The 17,900-nt window shown below is 35.3% G+C and overlaps 1 pseudogene; it reads right to left on the reverse strand.

Annotated features, from left to right (window-relative positions):
- Positions 1-481: 481 nt before the first annotated feature.
- On the reverse strand, positions 482-2,826 carry LOC148936905 (uncharacterized; annotated as a pseudogene).
- Positions 2,827-17,900: the final 15,074 nt, after the last annotated feature.

Raw genomic sequence — 17,900 nt, forward strand, 5'->3', positions numbered from 1 at the left:
CACCGACTGATTGAATTATTGACAACTGACGGACTGAAAATGTTCTGAAAAAAAGAAGTAGCAGTGCGCGCTCCGTGCCTTTAAGGGCACTATATATATATATATATATATATATATATATATATATATGATTTCGTTGAGGAAAACATCTGTACATGTGTTGTTTTTCCGCGATTAGGATAATAGGGATTACCTGCTTAGCCAAATTCTTGTCTGTAATCGACTCCCGGAAGAGATCAGTTGCGTAACCGTCGCGATCTAACAGAGTAACAGAACATGTATCACTTGTTTATCCGCTTAATTAAATTCTAATAACTGATACCCGAAAGAGAAGAATCGTGCAGTTGTCATGACGTAACAGTATGCAATAAATAAGATCTGCGTTGATTATTTGTAATTTATTTTTGGCAGAAATAATTGTTGACAGCAAATAACCGTAGCTAACTTCACTCTAAAGAATATCAATGCTTTTGCGATTGGTTCAGCATTTAATATACTCCTCTATAAATCTATAAAATTAATAACATATTAACAAATCATTTGAAAAATTTTCATTTTGCATGTATTCCATATTGTGTATTACATAAAATCGCCCATTGTTAAAGAATCAATATCTAGTTGACAATACAAAGTGAAAAGTTTATCTTTCGGTTTTATAAGTTGTTTAAAACAGTCGAACAACGAATTCCGTGTAGCAACAGGTCGTTTTAATGTTTCTTCCAAAGTTTCAATTGCTATCTCATATTTTTTTGGAGATCTTATTGAATTCCTTATCTTATTGAACACAAACTTGTGCATTTCTTAATTACATCATTGTACAACAGTTTAATATTTTCATATGAATTGATATCATTTAAGATATCAATTGTTGCAACTAAATGCAAAGTATGACCAGCACATCTTTGATGAGGAGGTAATAATGGAGAAATAATTCCTTCAAAGACACTGTTTCCATAGATTAATACATTTTGATCTTATTCTCCACATGCTTTGATATAGTCTAAAACATATTACCATTAGTTCCCATACATTGTTAAAAATCTTTAGAAATTTTAGAACTGAAGATTTTAAAATTTTTTGTAAATTACTGAAATTTCAATTTTACGAAGTTTTCTGTAAAAAATACATCTCCACACAAATTTACTTTTCAGTTTTGATGACTTTATTTAGAATTTTCGTAGATGTTTAAAATGAAGAAAAAATATATTAAAACAAAAAACTATCTAATAATCACAATAGAATTAAATAATAAAAGAATTAAAGAGTCAGAATTTGGAAAGGTAGGACTTCATGCGTAAAATATTTTTAATATCAATTAGATATTAAATTTTTATTACTTAGATTAAATTTTTATGAACAAACTAAGAGTCGATCCATTTACTCATCTATCTATGAATGTCTCTATTACTTAGATTTAAGTGTATTGGTAGAAAAAAGTTCTTAAACCTTCGTGAAACAAAAAATCAATATGTACTCCGAATTTTTGGAAAGCTTTGACAAAATTGGAACCATTATCCGTAACAATTGCTATCAACTTTTCACTTATTTCAAATTTTGAATGAATTTCATTCAAAATATTGGCAATTTGGTCATGTGTGTGGCTTCCAGGGAATTGTTTGCAGGCAATGGCATACGAAATTCTTTTGAACAACTGTGCATTAATCTATTATAAATGAAAATATATGATAAGTTCTAAATAAAAAGACCACTGTTACAGATGTCGAATTGATAATTGAATTTAAAAATATTGAATGTTTCATTTATTTGTTCAGAAGTCATACAGTTCATAATGTTGACAATATTTAATAGAAAGCCTTTCTGACATTAGAAAAAAATAAAGTCTAAGAAATTCGTCATACAGAGTTTCGAAGACTGAAAAAAATCTGTCAGTTAAAACGTAAGCTTCTATGATCAACAATGCACTTTTTTACAATTAGAGAAAGAGCGGCTTTTGATTGAATAATTATCTTTTTGGGCAATATCTGTTCATTTGAATTTTTTTATATGATTAAAAATAGCGATTTGATGAGTGAATGCGAGTTTTTCAAATATTGACTATACATTGATTAATAATATAAATACATATCTACAATATTAACTCAATGAACAATTACACCAATGAATCGACGACTGCTCCAAATATCTGCTATTGTACATACATGTTTGGCATTTGAAATCTCATTTTTTATATCTTTTATTTTATTTTTATATGATTCTTCAATTCTTCGTAATAACGGGCTGATAAATGATGCAGTTGTTTGCCATTTTTACGAATATTTATATCTATAATACATGTTTACAATTCGAAATTTATTATCTAGATATAAAAGTATTAAATTTGAAATCGAATAAGCGCTACATAAGACGTAATATAACTGTTCAGTTATTATATACAATTTGATATACATTCCGAATTTCATAAAGTATTATGTTTTTGTCATAAAGTATTGTGAATTCTGAAAAATCGATCTTATGAGATTGAATTCTTTATATTTACTTGAATTACATTAGAAATTATCATAAATCAAAATTGTCATCAAATATTTTCAGAAATGCCGATAACTCTACTGTGTTATATGACACAAAACTATCTAAAATAAAGTTTATAACATTGTCTTCAAATTCTTTTTGAGAAATATTGATATTTACTACTACAGTTGTCAAGGACCCGTCAGGATATTTACTACTACAGTTGTCAAGGACAACGAGTCAGGAGAAATGAAACTTTTTATTATTACAATTTTTTAAATTTTGCAACAATAAAATGATTTGTTAATAAAATGATTTGAAAAAATTACCAGGCTGTACACTATAGAACAAGTGCATTTCTATTATTTTTGAAATTTACTATTAAATAATTTAAATAAGAAATCAATGTTATCGATTTACCATTAAAATGAGTATTAATTCATATTTCTAATAAAAAAAGAATTTATTCATTTTTAATTAAGCAAAGATTACGATTAAATTGTAATCCTTTGAGCGATACAAATTTAGAATTATAGAATTGAGTATGAATTATTAAATTTACCAAACTTCAAACCATACAAAATGTTGGTGTACATGGATAAATTCTTCTACATGTTACCGAAAGTCAAAACAAAATCGTGTATGTGCGTGCGTGCGTGCGTGCGTGCGTGCGTATGTATAAAATCACTTGAGAGGAGAATTTGTGGCTCACCAGGCTTGGTGGACGCGAGAAGATGTTAGCTCTTGCTAACGAGAGAAGAGGAGTGCTCGTCGTCCCTTTCTGCGTTGCTTGGCTCCCTGCTTCTGTGCTTGCGTACGTCTGTCGGATTGTTGTCTATCTGCATCCCTTGATCAATCAGCCGAGATCGTTGGTCTCGGAGCGGCGTCGTCATTGGAGGTATCCCGGTGATCGGGATCAGCTTCCATACCAGTACCTGCGAGGTCGTTTTCACCTGGAGCTCTTGTAAAGGGGAGCGGACCTCGAGATGCTTCCCTAGTGTAAACGAGCGGTCGAGATGTGGTGGTGACCGCGTAGTTGTCCGCTCGGAGACGAATTTTTCCTTGGAGACAGTTCGTCGCCTCTTAGAAGAGATTGATGAGGAAGACGATGATGAAGAGGAGTTGGAACTAATCATCGATGAGGTTGATGAGGAAGAGGAAGTGGACGATGATGACGACGATGCTGACGATGATGTCGTGCGTCGTCGTTTTCCTGGCCGGATCGGCCGGTTAGGCTGGCGGACCGTTGTGTCCCAGTCGCTGGTGCGTCGTGCTTCTTGTACATGTCCTTCCGATCGTTTTCTTCTATACTCGGGAAGAGATTTCCCGGAATTTAGACCTTGCGGTCGAAAAGATCTTTCGAGGAGCGGACCTTGCGGTCGTAAGGAACGGACCTTGCGGTCGAAAAAGAACCTTATGGTCGAGATGTCCTGTACGTCTGACTTTGCGTTTTCACGCAATATCTGGAGGGTGAACGGGAGTATCAGTGGATGGTCGCGCGCTTCCTTAAGTATTCCGCGCCTCCTTAAGTATTCCGTATTCTGAATGCACGAAAACTCGGTGATAGGGTCGGGCAGCGCCTAGCGACGAGCGCCGCTATCACCCGCGAAGCTAGGCTCACGCGCTGCGCGGAGGGTGCGCGTCGCCATACTTCTTTAATTCTTTGTAATTATCCATTCGATTCAAGTATACATGTATTTAAAAATTCTTTACAAAAGGGTATGCCGGAATATTATGTATACATATTGAGATGGAATGAGAATTACTACCACCTATGTTAGATACATATCATTTGAGTTAAATTAGGCTAAACGCAATTTTATGATATAATTTTGAAAAAAAAATTAAAGCTACTATTACTTTGTTTTAGAATAAGAAAAATGAGAAAACAAAGATACGAATCATTGATTGATAACATTTTTTAAAAGCAATTGTACATTTAACTTTCGGTAATAAGACTGTAACGATGCACCTTTCCCGACGTCGCGGATTAGCTGGTCGGTGCCAAGATTCGGGAGAAGAGGAAGATCTGAGTTTACAAACAACAAAGCAATTTACAAAAATATAAAGTTTATGAGTCACTAATCATATACAGAGAATAAGTGTGTGTGTGTGTGTGTGTGTGTGTGTGTGTGTGTGTGTTTTATCGCGAGTGTTACATTCATGTGGAGGTCATCTGATAGGATTTTAATATCAATTTTAATGTGAATGTTTGAATTAAATTTTCTGACCGATGATCCTATCCGGTTATGCTAATTCTTCAATTAACTTAATTCAATGATAAGGATATTTCGTCATGGGATTAATCGTAATATTTAACAATAATAATATATAAATATGTATATATGTATATAAGTATGTAAATAAAAATTAATGTTTGAGAGTTAAGGAGGGAAGTAGCCTTGGTTTTCTTCTGGAGATAGGGTTATGATAGGTTATTAAGTTGAATGAATGGAAGGATTCTTTTTAAAATCGGGGAAAAAGGGTTTCTCATCATAGAACGGAAGGATAGGACTTGGAAATCGGTAGAGGATTTTAATTGTGATCGATGAACGGGGAAATTGACTCTATTGCAAAAATTAAACGTTCTAACAGGCAAAGCAGAAAGAAAGTGTGAAAGTACATTAAAGAGGAATTCAGAAGTGGGGATAGTCGAATTTGATTGCGATAGTTTGGTTGATTCTTTTAAAATTTGCTTTGATTGTTTATCGCTGTTCTTGAACACCCGTCGAGCCCGGCCGTTTCGGCGATAGTGGACACATTTGAGAAAGCGGTTAGACTGTTGAGATTTAGAAGTCGGCACTTTCGATTAAGTCATTGTGAGGGAAAAGGAAATAAGTAAAGTGTTACGTCCGTAGTTCTAGAGGAAAGATAATACCTTTCATCAGGAGGAGGAGAACTCGGGTGGACGCACGGAACCTTTTCTGTTCTCACGGAACGATGTCGTGAGGTCGATCCGCGAGTCGCGTTAAGGGGGCAGGAATCGGGTCAGCGTCGGTGACGTTATAATCCTTACCTGCGCCCGCGCTATCGGTGGTCTGTTTTTTGGTCAGAGAACCGAATCTCTTTTACCAGGGATGGACCTCGTGCGATCCTCAGGGAGCCGTGAATGGTTCGGGGTCAAGTTTTAAGGTAAATAAATTGAGACGGAATTAGAGTTAATTGATTTAATAATAATAATAAAAAAAAAGAATTACAATGTTATTCGCAAATTTTACTGTGTACATTAAAGTGTTGAAATACTGGTTACAAAAAAGAAAAAATTTTTTATACGTAAATTTTGAATAATAGTAAATAACAAACAAACAAAAGAAAATCTGGATTTTATATACCCAATTGTTCCAATTGGGGTAAAAAATTGGTGATCGCGAGCATGTCGATGGGATCGGGTTGCAGATGTGGCGGAGGATCAGGGTGAGCACTGCGGAAAACCTTGGACTGGGACGAAGTAGAGAAGAGGATCACGGGAAATGTACATGGTATCGGTAATTTGGTGTTTTGAGATCTGATCCCAAAACTGGCTGTCGGGTTTGAATCTTCTTTTAATGAAGAAGGTGTCAGGAGGTGGATGGGTGGGAGAGCGGGGAAATTGACGGACGAGGCCGTAGAATTTTTCCACGTCGAAGTGCTCTGGAGTGCACTGTTTCTCAAAATCGGCCGCGAAGCGGAGGACGGTGGCGTATTGGTGTAGAGAGATGTTAGCTAGTCTCGGTTCTACGTCTATCAACTGCTCCGCGAGTTCTTCGGCGTGTCCGGTTTCGCGACGAATCCGCTTATTAAACTTCTCCCGACGGTGTCGCAATGCCCGTTTCGTTGGGTTGTTCGGGATGGCTTTCGTTTGGTTCACTATGTAAATAAGAGTCAGATGAAAGAGAATGTGAAGTGAGAGTGGTAAAAAAAAAGAAATTGAGGAATCGTGGTAAAGCAGCTTCACTGAATCAATCGGCGGCTTGCCAGGTTGGAATGTTGTGGAATCGAGGTTGACAACTTCACCGAATTAATCGGCGGCTTGTCAAGTCAGAGTGTGGAGAAATCGGGGAAGACAGCTTCACCGAGTTAATCGGCGGCTTGCTAATTTGGAATGTTGGAGTATTTTAATGAAACAATTAGGTAGAGATCGCGAACCAAACAGCCAATCTACCGCGGGAAAGGAGTAATAAAATTGGACTTACTCTTGTCGTGGCGGGCGCTGGTGAGAAGTGTGGTGCCTGCGCTGGATCGTGGATCGTATCACACGTGAAATAAAGATATCGCGTACAAATTCTAACTGAAAAAATTGGCGCCAACCTCGGATGGTCTCGTCTGTCAAAACGTGGGGCGATGTGAAGAGAGAAGAGAGCGATCCGCTCCAAGTCGCGGTTTTTAAAGGATTCCGAAGGGGGAATATCTGAGGGCGTGATGGATTTCCGCGTTGGCTTGTCGAATGATAGTTTAGAAAAATTGTGAGTATAGAGGAAGGAGGGGAGCGGTGTTCTATGAATTGTGATTGTTTTTATATTTCCAGATTTCCTAGCGAATGATGGAATTAGTTAGTAAAAATTTTCCGCCATTTCCACACCCTTAATCATTCATTGGTGTGGCCGCCAACAGCCGCTAATCGTTTCTTCTTGATTGGCGTTTCCCTTAGTTTCCCCACCAATTTGAGGAGTGTCACCCTCAAATGATCCGACGCGTTTCTTATCCGTTAGGAATTTGCTTTTGTTAATATTATTTTTTTTTATTGGTATGTCATAAACTTGTCGGTGCCGACAAAGCTGTTTATCCCAAGAATTTTTTTTGATAGTGAGACATATCTCGAGAGGAATTTTTGTTTATTTATTTAGAGTTTCCTTAGATCGTTCGAAGTGCTTCATTTACAGATTAGCAGCCGTTGTTTTTTTTCGAAAGAGAAGAATTCGTGAAGTCCTCCGGACGTAACAAAAGATAGGAGAAAAACATATCAAGGAGGGGGAGAGAGAGAGAGAGAGAGAGAGAGAAAGAGAGAGAGAGAGAGAGAGAGAGAGAGAGAGAGAGAGAGAGAGAGAGAGAGAGAGAGGGAGAATAAAAACGAAAGCTTGCTGCTTTATTCGGCAACCATGATCCTTAAGAATGTATTACGATATTAAAAACCCGAGAGCTCTACAGCAAGAAGTAAGATAGAAAAGGAAAAATTCGCTGATTTATTCGGCAATCATGAACTTTAAGGATCTATTATGATACCACAAGGTCCACAGCCCAAAAGGTCCATAGTTGAAAATAAGATAGAAAAGGAAAGAAGATCTTAGAAAGATGGAGAAAAAGGAATGGAAGGAAAATCCAAAAGATTTCCAATCGCAATTAAATGGAATTTATTTGAGGATTTACTGCTCTTGATCACGGAAGTTATCGTGGGGAAGATTTTTTAAAGTCTTGCCTCCCTTCTAGAAGGTTGTCTCTCATTGTTGATAGATTTCATTGATTTTAAGTTCAAATATCGAGAAAAAGTTGTTTAGAATGAATGACACGATGTGATTCTAATGAGAAGTTAATGAAAAATGCTCTCTCGCGGAAGGAAGGAGCTCTTTTTCACTTTTCTTGAAGTCGCATTGTCTAAGAATACGCTTTTTATTTTTAACCGTATAACGTTTTTTGCATCAGTATTAATGTCTCTTTATTAAGAGACACGGCCATGGCTCGTCGCCAAATGTACGCGCTAGCGCTTCATGAGATCGGCCGCGTCTATTTACGCGAGTTGGCGAGTTGCTGAGAACCGAAATTATCGGACCTCAATAATGGCTGAACTGATCAACTTCTGAATAGGCGTAATGGATAGCTTGAATTTGCCTTATATAATAAGTATTTTTATTATATAAATATTTTTATTTTTTCTCTACGTGCCCTATGAACACAGATATTATGCAAAATTCAAATTTGGATGTTTACTTTTAAGAAATGTCGTCATTGTCGGACCTCTGTGTGGACAGTTGCATTTTTCGCTATTGTGAGACAGTGGCACTAACGGTCAAGCCTTCGGAGCAAAGTATGCATTTCGAGTGAGTGAGCGAGACAGTGAAGGAGCGATCGAGAGGGTGAAAGACCGAGCGAGATAGCGAAAGAGGAAAAGAGCAAATGAAAAAGAATATTTTAATTAATATTGTTAATATTGTTATTAATATTGTTAACATTAATTAATATATTTATTTATTTTACTAACACACACACACACACACACACACACACACACACACACACAGTAAAATCTTGATATGCTTAAATCATATTTGTTTTTATTAAAAAAAAAATTTATTACATACATCTTTTTATCACATATTAATATATTTATTTATATATTTTATTTGCGCCTTATGAAAGAGTGCGAGTGACGGTAGAGTGCGGATGCTGTGCGGGTGCGATGCTGGTGCGATTGTGTGTGCGTGTACGATCAGGGATTTGGGATGGTTGTAAGTGCGGGTATTGATGCAGGTGTGCGAAAAAAAATAATAATAATGAATTTTGTGAGTTGCTGTCGTCGTGAAGATCGTTGTGATAGTTTGTGTTTGTGTTTTGACAAAAGGTTAATAGTGTAATAGTATTATCTAATTTTTAACGAGCGCATAACTTTAAACTTGTTCGTGTCTGCTTGCATTTCTCAATATTTTTTAGAGTAAGATAAACATATATTCAAAGGTTAAATAAAGAAAGACTTAAACATTCAAGTGCACAGAATGCACAAAGTGCTCTTATATAGAGTGCTCTATTGATTGACATTGAGAAGTGATGAAGTGAAAAAATAATATGTAATAATATTTTATATCTATTAGAAATAGAAATAAACAATATTACTATTTATTATTAACTATTTATTATTAATATATTAATATATATTAAGACATTTATTTACCTGATATTCTTTAATAAAAATATTCTCTAAATATTCTCTAATGGTCAATTTTTAGTCTCTGACTTATGACTTATTACTAATAATTTATTGTAGAAAGCTATTAGCTATTAGATTCAGCGAAGATCTGAAGCTTTTATTGTCATTGTTATTTGTAGTACTATTGCATTATTTTACGATGCGGTCAAAATTTCAGTATTATTCCATAATAAATTATAAATAATAGATTATAAATCAGAAGCTAAAAATTAACCAATCAGATTAAATTTTTATAGCGTTTTCGAACGAAGCGGAACCCAACTCGGGAATTCGAATTGAATGCATTTTTTGCCAATCTAAAAAAAGATAGATATAGAATGAGATTGTGGCGAATTCGTCGCTTGGCCACGCGAGAATAAGAATGTGAAAAGGAGGAGTCTAAGGTAGAGGTAACAAGGTGAGAATTAACACAATTAACTATATAACGATTAGCTTCATACGATTAACTATATAACGTACAAATATATTCTTGAAATACTACAAAATATCACAGTGATATCATAGCTGATCGACCGACTAACAATTCTCTTCCAGCAATTGAGCGCGACTGTGTTCTTTCCTTCTAGCGGCGATTTCTCGTCGTCTCCTCTCTTTCACGTGGACGTCCCTCATTAGCTGGCGTTGTCACGCACTGATTGGCTGTGCGGCTCGTCCGTTGTGTCCGTCGATATCGCCACAGGATATATCTTCTTTTAGGTGCAGAAAATGCATCTAGTTTGAATTTGGATTCCACTTTACTTGAAAATGCTATTAGTTTCTAATTTATAATCTATTGTATTTTATTACTTGTGATTTATTGTAAAATAGCATTCATAATTGCTTCAAAACGTGTTTGATTGACCAATTAGATTAACGAATTTTATCATTACTCTAAAAAATTTTATCATTACTCTATTTTATCATTACTCTATTCTGTAATAAACTATAAATAATAAATTAAGGTAGAAGATAAGAATTGGCCAATTATATATTGAATCTATTATAAGAATATTTGACTATGATTGGTTAATTCTTAGTCTAACTTATGATCTATTACTTATAGTTTATTGTAACCTAACAAAATTATCTTAAAAAAAAAAGTAAAAAATAACCCCAAATTTACGCACTTTTCTTATTTATGCAAAAGAAAGAATTTTATACAAAAATTTCCATCTACTTTTCCATCTACAAAAGTCTTTTGTAGATGGAAAAGGAGAAAGGTCACACAAGTACGTGTAGAGAAGAAAAATTTTAGATTGAAATTGATGCAAGTTAAAAAAAAGTAATGGCCCAGAGGTGCTAAAGATATTTATTTATTATTATTATATATTATTATTTCGACAGAAAAGTTTTTTAATGAAAATATATAATAAGCAACATAATATAGATGCAGATTTTACATAATATACTTTCAAATTTCTATTTATACTTAATTTTTATTCGTAGAAGTTTTTACAGATTTTTTCACTTTTCAATTGCTTTTTAGTATGTATATGTAGAACCGACATATACATTTATAAAATCCATCATTATATTATGATATAATCATGTAGCAAATAATAAAAATATATATATTGTTTATAAAATGATTAACATAACAATGAATGATATCACAACAAACTTACTTTTTATAAAAAAGTAAAAAACGTCGCCAAGTGTATGCGCAGTATGTATGTGAAAAATTATTATATGAAAGTGTTACTTTTTAATGGAAAAAGAGTTTTACAAAATTGTGTCTAAAACAAAATTACGTTAAAAATAAAATTACGTCATCTTACTGATGTTCAAATAATACTCACTCCTAATAATATGTATTATTTGTATAAAAGATTTGATATTAAAAAAGTAGCGCCAAATTATAATTATCTCGAAAGTTCAATATACAACCGCATTAAAAAAAAATAAAACCCATATGATACGTATCTTTATATTCCCATTAAAGCCTTCTTGTTTTAAAATTCAAATGATAGTAGTACTAATTCTTTTTAAAAAATAATGATATCATGAAATTGCATTACCTGACTCAATTTAAATAATATATATCTAATCTAAGTGATATATTTCTAAAATAATACTTTGTACAATACAATTTGTATGAAAGATCCGACATCAATAATTGACACCAAGTTATATAAATTATTATATTTTAAAGTTTCAAAAAATAAGACCTAATAATTACCTACTATAAAGGATTTGATGCTTCATATAACAATAACGGCTCATTAAACATTAAACACTTTATTATTACACTCAATATATGTTTTCTAATTAATAATTAGAATTCCAAAACAGTTTCCAATATTGCACGTTATATATAATTGTATTGTTCTGCCATACATTCTGCTATATATTTTAAGTAAAACGATATATTCTAAATATAGAACGACTTAAAATCAAACAGACATATAAAAACTTAATGGTAATCACGCGCCGCGGCGCGTTCCGAAACGTTTAGTGGCGCCGTAGCGTCCCTTACGATATACGCTCTTTTAGTAAAAAAAATTTTTTTCGTTATAAATCCAATTGCTACTTATTTTTGTGATAATAAAGACCCATTTAAGCAAAAAAAAATTTTCAATTTTTTGAAAATTTTATCGCGGCCATATCTCTTAATTGATCTTGTAAGGCCAGAATGTATTCGTTTCTTCTCTCGGTTTTTAGTAAAGTCTCACGATATCCATTGCTACTTTGTCGAAAGCGGATCCTGAGGTGTCACTAATTATCATTGGTTGTTTTGTTTTTACACGTAATAGCTTTTTTAGTTGACATTGCAAGCATTGCTATACATATCTTTGCACATTTAATTTTAAATTCTTTCAGTAGTAATTATGTTTAATTTTACTATAAGTTTTAGTGATGCCTCGGTGTCCACACGTAGGTAAACAGTGCATTTTATTTATTATGTTAGAACGGAGATCTTTGGGAGGATATTTTATTAAGTCATTACAAATAATTAATTTAGTGGGCACGTTTATAAAGATTCATTGTATTTGTGTTTTAATATTACACCGTTACATTATTAATAAATTCGCAATGCTAACAGTTTCTAACTTCAATTCGTCGGTCAATTTAAATTTGTCTGCAATTCTTTCAAAGCTAAGGTTATCTGATTTAAAGTCATTGTCGGATTTTCTCGTTGTTTTACACTAACTGTTAGGATTATATGATAATAATTTTTATATTTTATGGCCTGAGCTTCTCCTAGGGTGAGATTGTTTAGTTTAGGTAATTTATTTTGTTCGAATAGTTTTTGTGATCTAGTGTCTAGTGGTTTCCCGTTCGTGTCAACGAAATATATCTAAGTTATCTAAGTTATCTTTATGTAGAAACAATAATTCTCGAGAGTCAATAATAATAACTCTTCAACGTCTAGTTTTCAATAATCACAGGCTTGGTTTTTCTCAAATCATAGTCCTCGTGGATGTCTGCATCGTCTTTATTATTATCTTCTTCATCGCTTTCGTCTTTTTCTTCTTCTATGTTCCCTTCTTCCTTTTCTTTTTCGTCAGATGCATTTGATGATAATTAAAATGAATGTTCGGCCATATATAATAAATATAGGCGGAAATGTTTGACGCAATATATTATTGCTAAGGTTTTTATATATATCATACTTCAATTCATTATCAGTTAGAGTTCGTGAAGCATAAGCTATTGGTCGGTTTTTGTTAATTCTTCCGTGATAAAATTCCTCCTATTGCTATTCCGGAAGCATTAGTTGTTAAAATAAACGGTTTTGAAAAATTGGGATATTATAATACAGATTCTTTGCATAATTTTTGTTTTAAGATTTCACATGAATTTTCTTGTTCCGATGCCCAGAACGTACGTTCGTTTTTAATAAATTAGTGAGAGGTTTAGTCAATTTTGAAAAATTTGATATAAATCTTCTGTAATATCCGATTAGTCTCAGAAATTGTTTAATATTTTTCGGTCTAGAAAATAATCGCATAGCTTCTAATTTCTTAAGATCTGGCTTAACTCTATTTTTTGCTGATAACATGTCCCAAATAAGTCATTTCTGATTTAAAAAAATTCACATTTATCAAGTTATAATTTTAGATTTGCTTCTCGTAATCTGTTTATTAAAAAGTGGTACTTTCTTTCATACTTTTTCAGTGATGATGCGCAAATAACTATATCATCCATATATACGAATAATTCGTTCGCTTTGTAGGCCTGACTATGCTAAATCCATTAATCGTTGAAAGGTGCATTTTTTAATCCAAATAGCATTACGTCAAATTTCTAATGTCTAAAAGGAGTTGTAAATACTGTCTTGTGAAGGATACATTTCTATTTGATAAATTCCTGAAGCTAAATCATATACCGAAAAATATCGAGTTCCTTCTAGTTGATCTAAAATATCAACAATATTTAGTAATAGATATGCGTCTCCGACGGTTTTGTCATTCAGTGCTCGGAAATCCAACACCATTCTCCATTGTTTATTTCTCTTAAAATCTTCTATTGTAGTCCGAATTACTCCTTATATTATTTTTGCCATATGTCTTATCCTCACAATCATTCTCGAATCTCGGAATAGCCGATGCTACGGAAACGCCGGCCAGAAATGCAAGCATGCAAAAGCAAGTCCGCAAATTCCAAAGCAGAGCGCGAACGAGGAATTTGTGAGAGCGCGTCGTTTTGACATATAGTCCGATTTAGAATTATAAGATGACATTACTAGAATACTATAAAAACAGTCACTAAATCACTGAGAGGATCACAATACGTAATAAGACAGTTGTACTTCACGGCCAGTCGTTATCAATAATAGCGAGATTCACACGAAACATTGTTAAGAAGCCGTATCAATAAATCAACTACATAACGAAAGTGAGTATTAATATTTGGCCAGAAGAATCTTCCACCTACGATCCTGCTCGGAATTTTGTCTCCTAAGGTTCGACGAACCCGACTTTCCCTAATTACAATCTTGTAACCCAATCCGGGCTATAACATTTTGGTGGCAGCGGTGAGATTGTCGACACTATCCCCACGATTCATACAATCTGAGAGGATAATTACTAACTGAGCCAGCAGAAATCAAGGGTAAGCCTTAGCAGACAAAACGGGCAGAAAGAGAAAAAATTTTTCTGGCAACCTTCAGACTAAGATCTGCAGTATTAGCCCCAAGGCTGCAGGCAGAAGAAAAAAACTTTCTCGAATTATAAGACCTATGGAAAACAGGCAGACGGAAAAGGCTCCGTAAGAAAATAACAAGCTTACAATCGAAAGAGTACGAAAAAAATAGCTGAGTGCCGAGGACAACCCTACAGCTATCAGCGGCAGCAGAGCAGCGAGCCAGCAGTGCCCAACATACATCGATACCAGTTGACAAGGACACCCGGTAGAGCAGCTAGCGAGCGCATATCAGCGACGCCGGAGAAGGCACCGATCTACGGCAAATACGCGACAACGAAACAACGAGCAATGAAGCTAGCAGCGATACTGTAAGTAAAAAAATCGTATCGCAATAAAAATTGTAAAAATTGTTATAAGCAAGCGATAGCATTGATGTCGGACGGCGAAATAAATAGAAACCGACCCTTTAGAAATATATCATGGTTACACGACGAGCGAACACAAAGAGCGCGAAGTCCTGTCACCTCCGTGCGTGTAGATCAAGAAACCGTACGCAATATCCGCTATAAGATGCGTCGAAATTTAGAAACGCGACACTCGGATGAGAGCTCACCTGAGTCGGTGCTCCACACATAGTTATCGAGCGAGTATTTCCGTTCAATAACGTAGACGAGAGCCTAATACCGGAAATAGTGGATGAACACTGCATCCCAGAACAAGACGTTCTGAAGGAAACGAGAGCCAAAATTCACAACGGAGAGAGTTTTCGCTAACATCTTACAACGATAGCGTTTTTGATCTGGAGGAATATTACACGGTTCCGTGCAACCTCGAGCATAAAAACATGGCGGAACGACAATTACGTAGATCTTATGGCGAAGAAACTCGGGAACCAGAAATAATCCGCGCAGAAGTAGACGCGGAGATAGAACGTCTTAGAGCTTCGGCAGGCCCCTCGCGCAGAAGGATAGAGTAATCAAAACCGAATAATGAATCAATATTTGACGTGTTGCTAGAAGGAATTCGCATAAGAACGAATGAGTCGACTAGAAATTACAGTTTTCGACTGTAACGAAAACCGATTCGCACAAGTGCCTAATGAATAACCCCGTGGTAAACCGTTAGACATAACCTACGGACGAACACTCGAAGATATACGAAACCGATTCGAGATCGTAGCGGGATATCTATGATTAAAAGAAGTTCGCGATATGATTCCGGAATTCGATGAAATCTCTAGATGATACTAGAAAGATACTAGAAGCGATACTATGCATTAAATTAAAAGGCAGAGCTATGACTGATTTTCAAACTCGAGATATACGCGATTTTGCTCAGTTAAAAAGAGAGCTAGAAGTTTGCTATCTTAGCAAGAAAAGTATTACACACTTGCAACTAGAGTTCAATACACTAAAACAAAGATCCGGAGAATCGGCAAGAGCGTTCGGATTGCGTATGGACAAACTAACCATGGAATTATACGAATCCATGATAGAAGATCAAAATAACATAATAGAAAGTAAACGAGCGATCTTGAAAACCATACAGCAGCAGGCTCTATGCAATTTTCAGCTCGGATTACTAGACAACATAAAACTATTGGTACAATCACAACATTATACAACGCTGCAAGACGCCATCGCTGCCGCGAGTGCGGAAGAGAAATTTAAAGGACCAATGGAAAATTTTGAGTGTGATAGCGCCAAAAGCGAATATAGTACGCACACCCGCCCGCGAAAATAAAATACCGCAATGCCAAGATGCGGAAAAATCGGACATATCGGACGAGATTGTCGAACTAGTAGATACACGAATCGATTTTCTTCACCTAAAGCCGAAAAATCCATTGGCGTAAATGCGATGGAAAAATATTGCGTAAATTGTAAAAAGGCGGGACATGATAAAAAAGAATGTTGGTCAAAATCCAATGGATCAGAGAAAAAAACAAGTAAGACGAGCGAGACAAGAGAAAGAAACGAGAGGATACTAGTAAATACTGTTGAAGCCAGATCTACAATCAATAATAAAATAATAACCAATAATAAAAGTAGTCCGCATGGCAACAAAATTAGGTCGCATGAATCTCGAAAAGTCTTTCGAAAGACAACACAAATGTGTGACCGCCGAAATTGCGACCAGTCTTTCGAAAGACCGCAGAAATGCATCACGCGAGAACATTGCGAAAAAGCCTATCAGCAAATTCCTAAATTTGATGATCAAACCAAGCGTGATATTGATTAATCAATATCACGCTCGGTTTGATCATCAAATTTAGGTATATAATATTGATTAATCAATATCACGCAATCGATCGACGCAATCGATCAGAATGCTGATCGAGCATCGATCAGATATAATCGATTACACAAGGCGGAGTCGCTGGAGAGTCAAGAATCAAGCATAACGTGTCGTTCGAAATCATTATTATAAACATCGCGCAAGATATTACAAGAGCGCGGTGAAGTTCATTATCAGCGTCTCAGGTAACATACTCGGTCGTCGGTCGCCAGAGTAACGCGATACGCGCCGAGCCGCTTGCCGACGTTTAACCGTGTGTAAAGTAATAAAATAAGAAATACTAAACTCAAGAATTTGTGCATTTATTAAATAAACCAATTAAAATAAAGAAAGTGTGTTAGTGAATTCAAGAAGATTTCCTTCCATTCTTTTGATCCTGCTCGGAGTCCCAACTCCTTAGGCTTAACGAACCCGACTATCTCTAATATTAAGTTGTAGTCCATCCGGGGTACAACAATACTATGATAAGAGCAAAAGAAAACGAAACATGCAAAGAAGACGCAGAACTGTCGTTCAGTAGTAGCGAAGAAGAAGAGGAGAAAAACAGAAAGATAACGCGAGCCGCGCGAGAGCATTAAGTAGCTCAGATAACCGGCGCGGGTCAGCGCTACTCTAGAATTGGTAACCTTGCCAATAAAGGAAATGAGAAAAGGAAAAATGAATTTCTTGTTGGATATGGATGCTAACCTAACACTTGTTAAAGTGGGAAATTTAAAAGGGAATACGCCGAGCCACGATCATCCTCGGAAATGAGGAGATAAGACACACCATGTATGTGGTAAAAAATAACTTCCCGATCGCTTAGGAAGGAATTGCATAGATTTCTTAAAGAAGCACTGAGCAAAATGCGATCATGCAAAGGAAATATTTCGAATAGGAATAAATTTAAAAATGCATCCTCACAAGAAGTATATTCTGACGCCTCGCAATGAAACTATCGTGCAAGCTATTACTAGTCAAAATCAGATTGGAATAGTGAAACCTGAAGAAACGGAACCAGGAGTATTTATTGGTAGTTGCCTGGTAGAACCCAATGATTATATCTGCCCAATAAATATAATTAATACAACCGAAACTATTGAAATTACGACGCCGAGGGTAACGTTAGACGCTATGCAGCTGGGTGACGCCGCGGAGATGCTCACGTTACACGAGAGCGACGGCCATACTA

Source organism: Pogonomyrmex barbatus, unplaced genomic scaffold (genome assembly GCF_055798465.1).
Source record: "Pogonomyrmex barbatus isolate J1 unplaced genomic scaffold, ASM5579846v1 scaffold19, whole genome shotgun sequence".
In the NCBI taxonomy this organism is placed as follows: Eukaryota; Metazoa; Arthropoda; class Insecta; order Hymenoptera; family Formicidae; genus Pogonomyrmex; species Pogonomyrmex barbatus.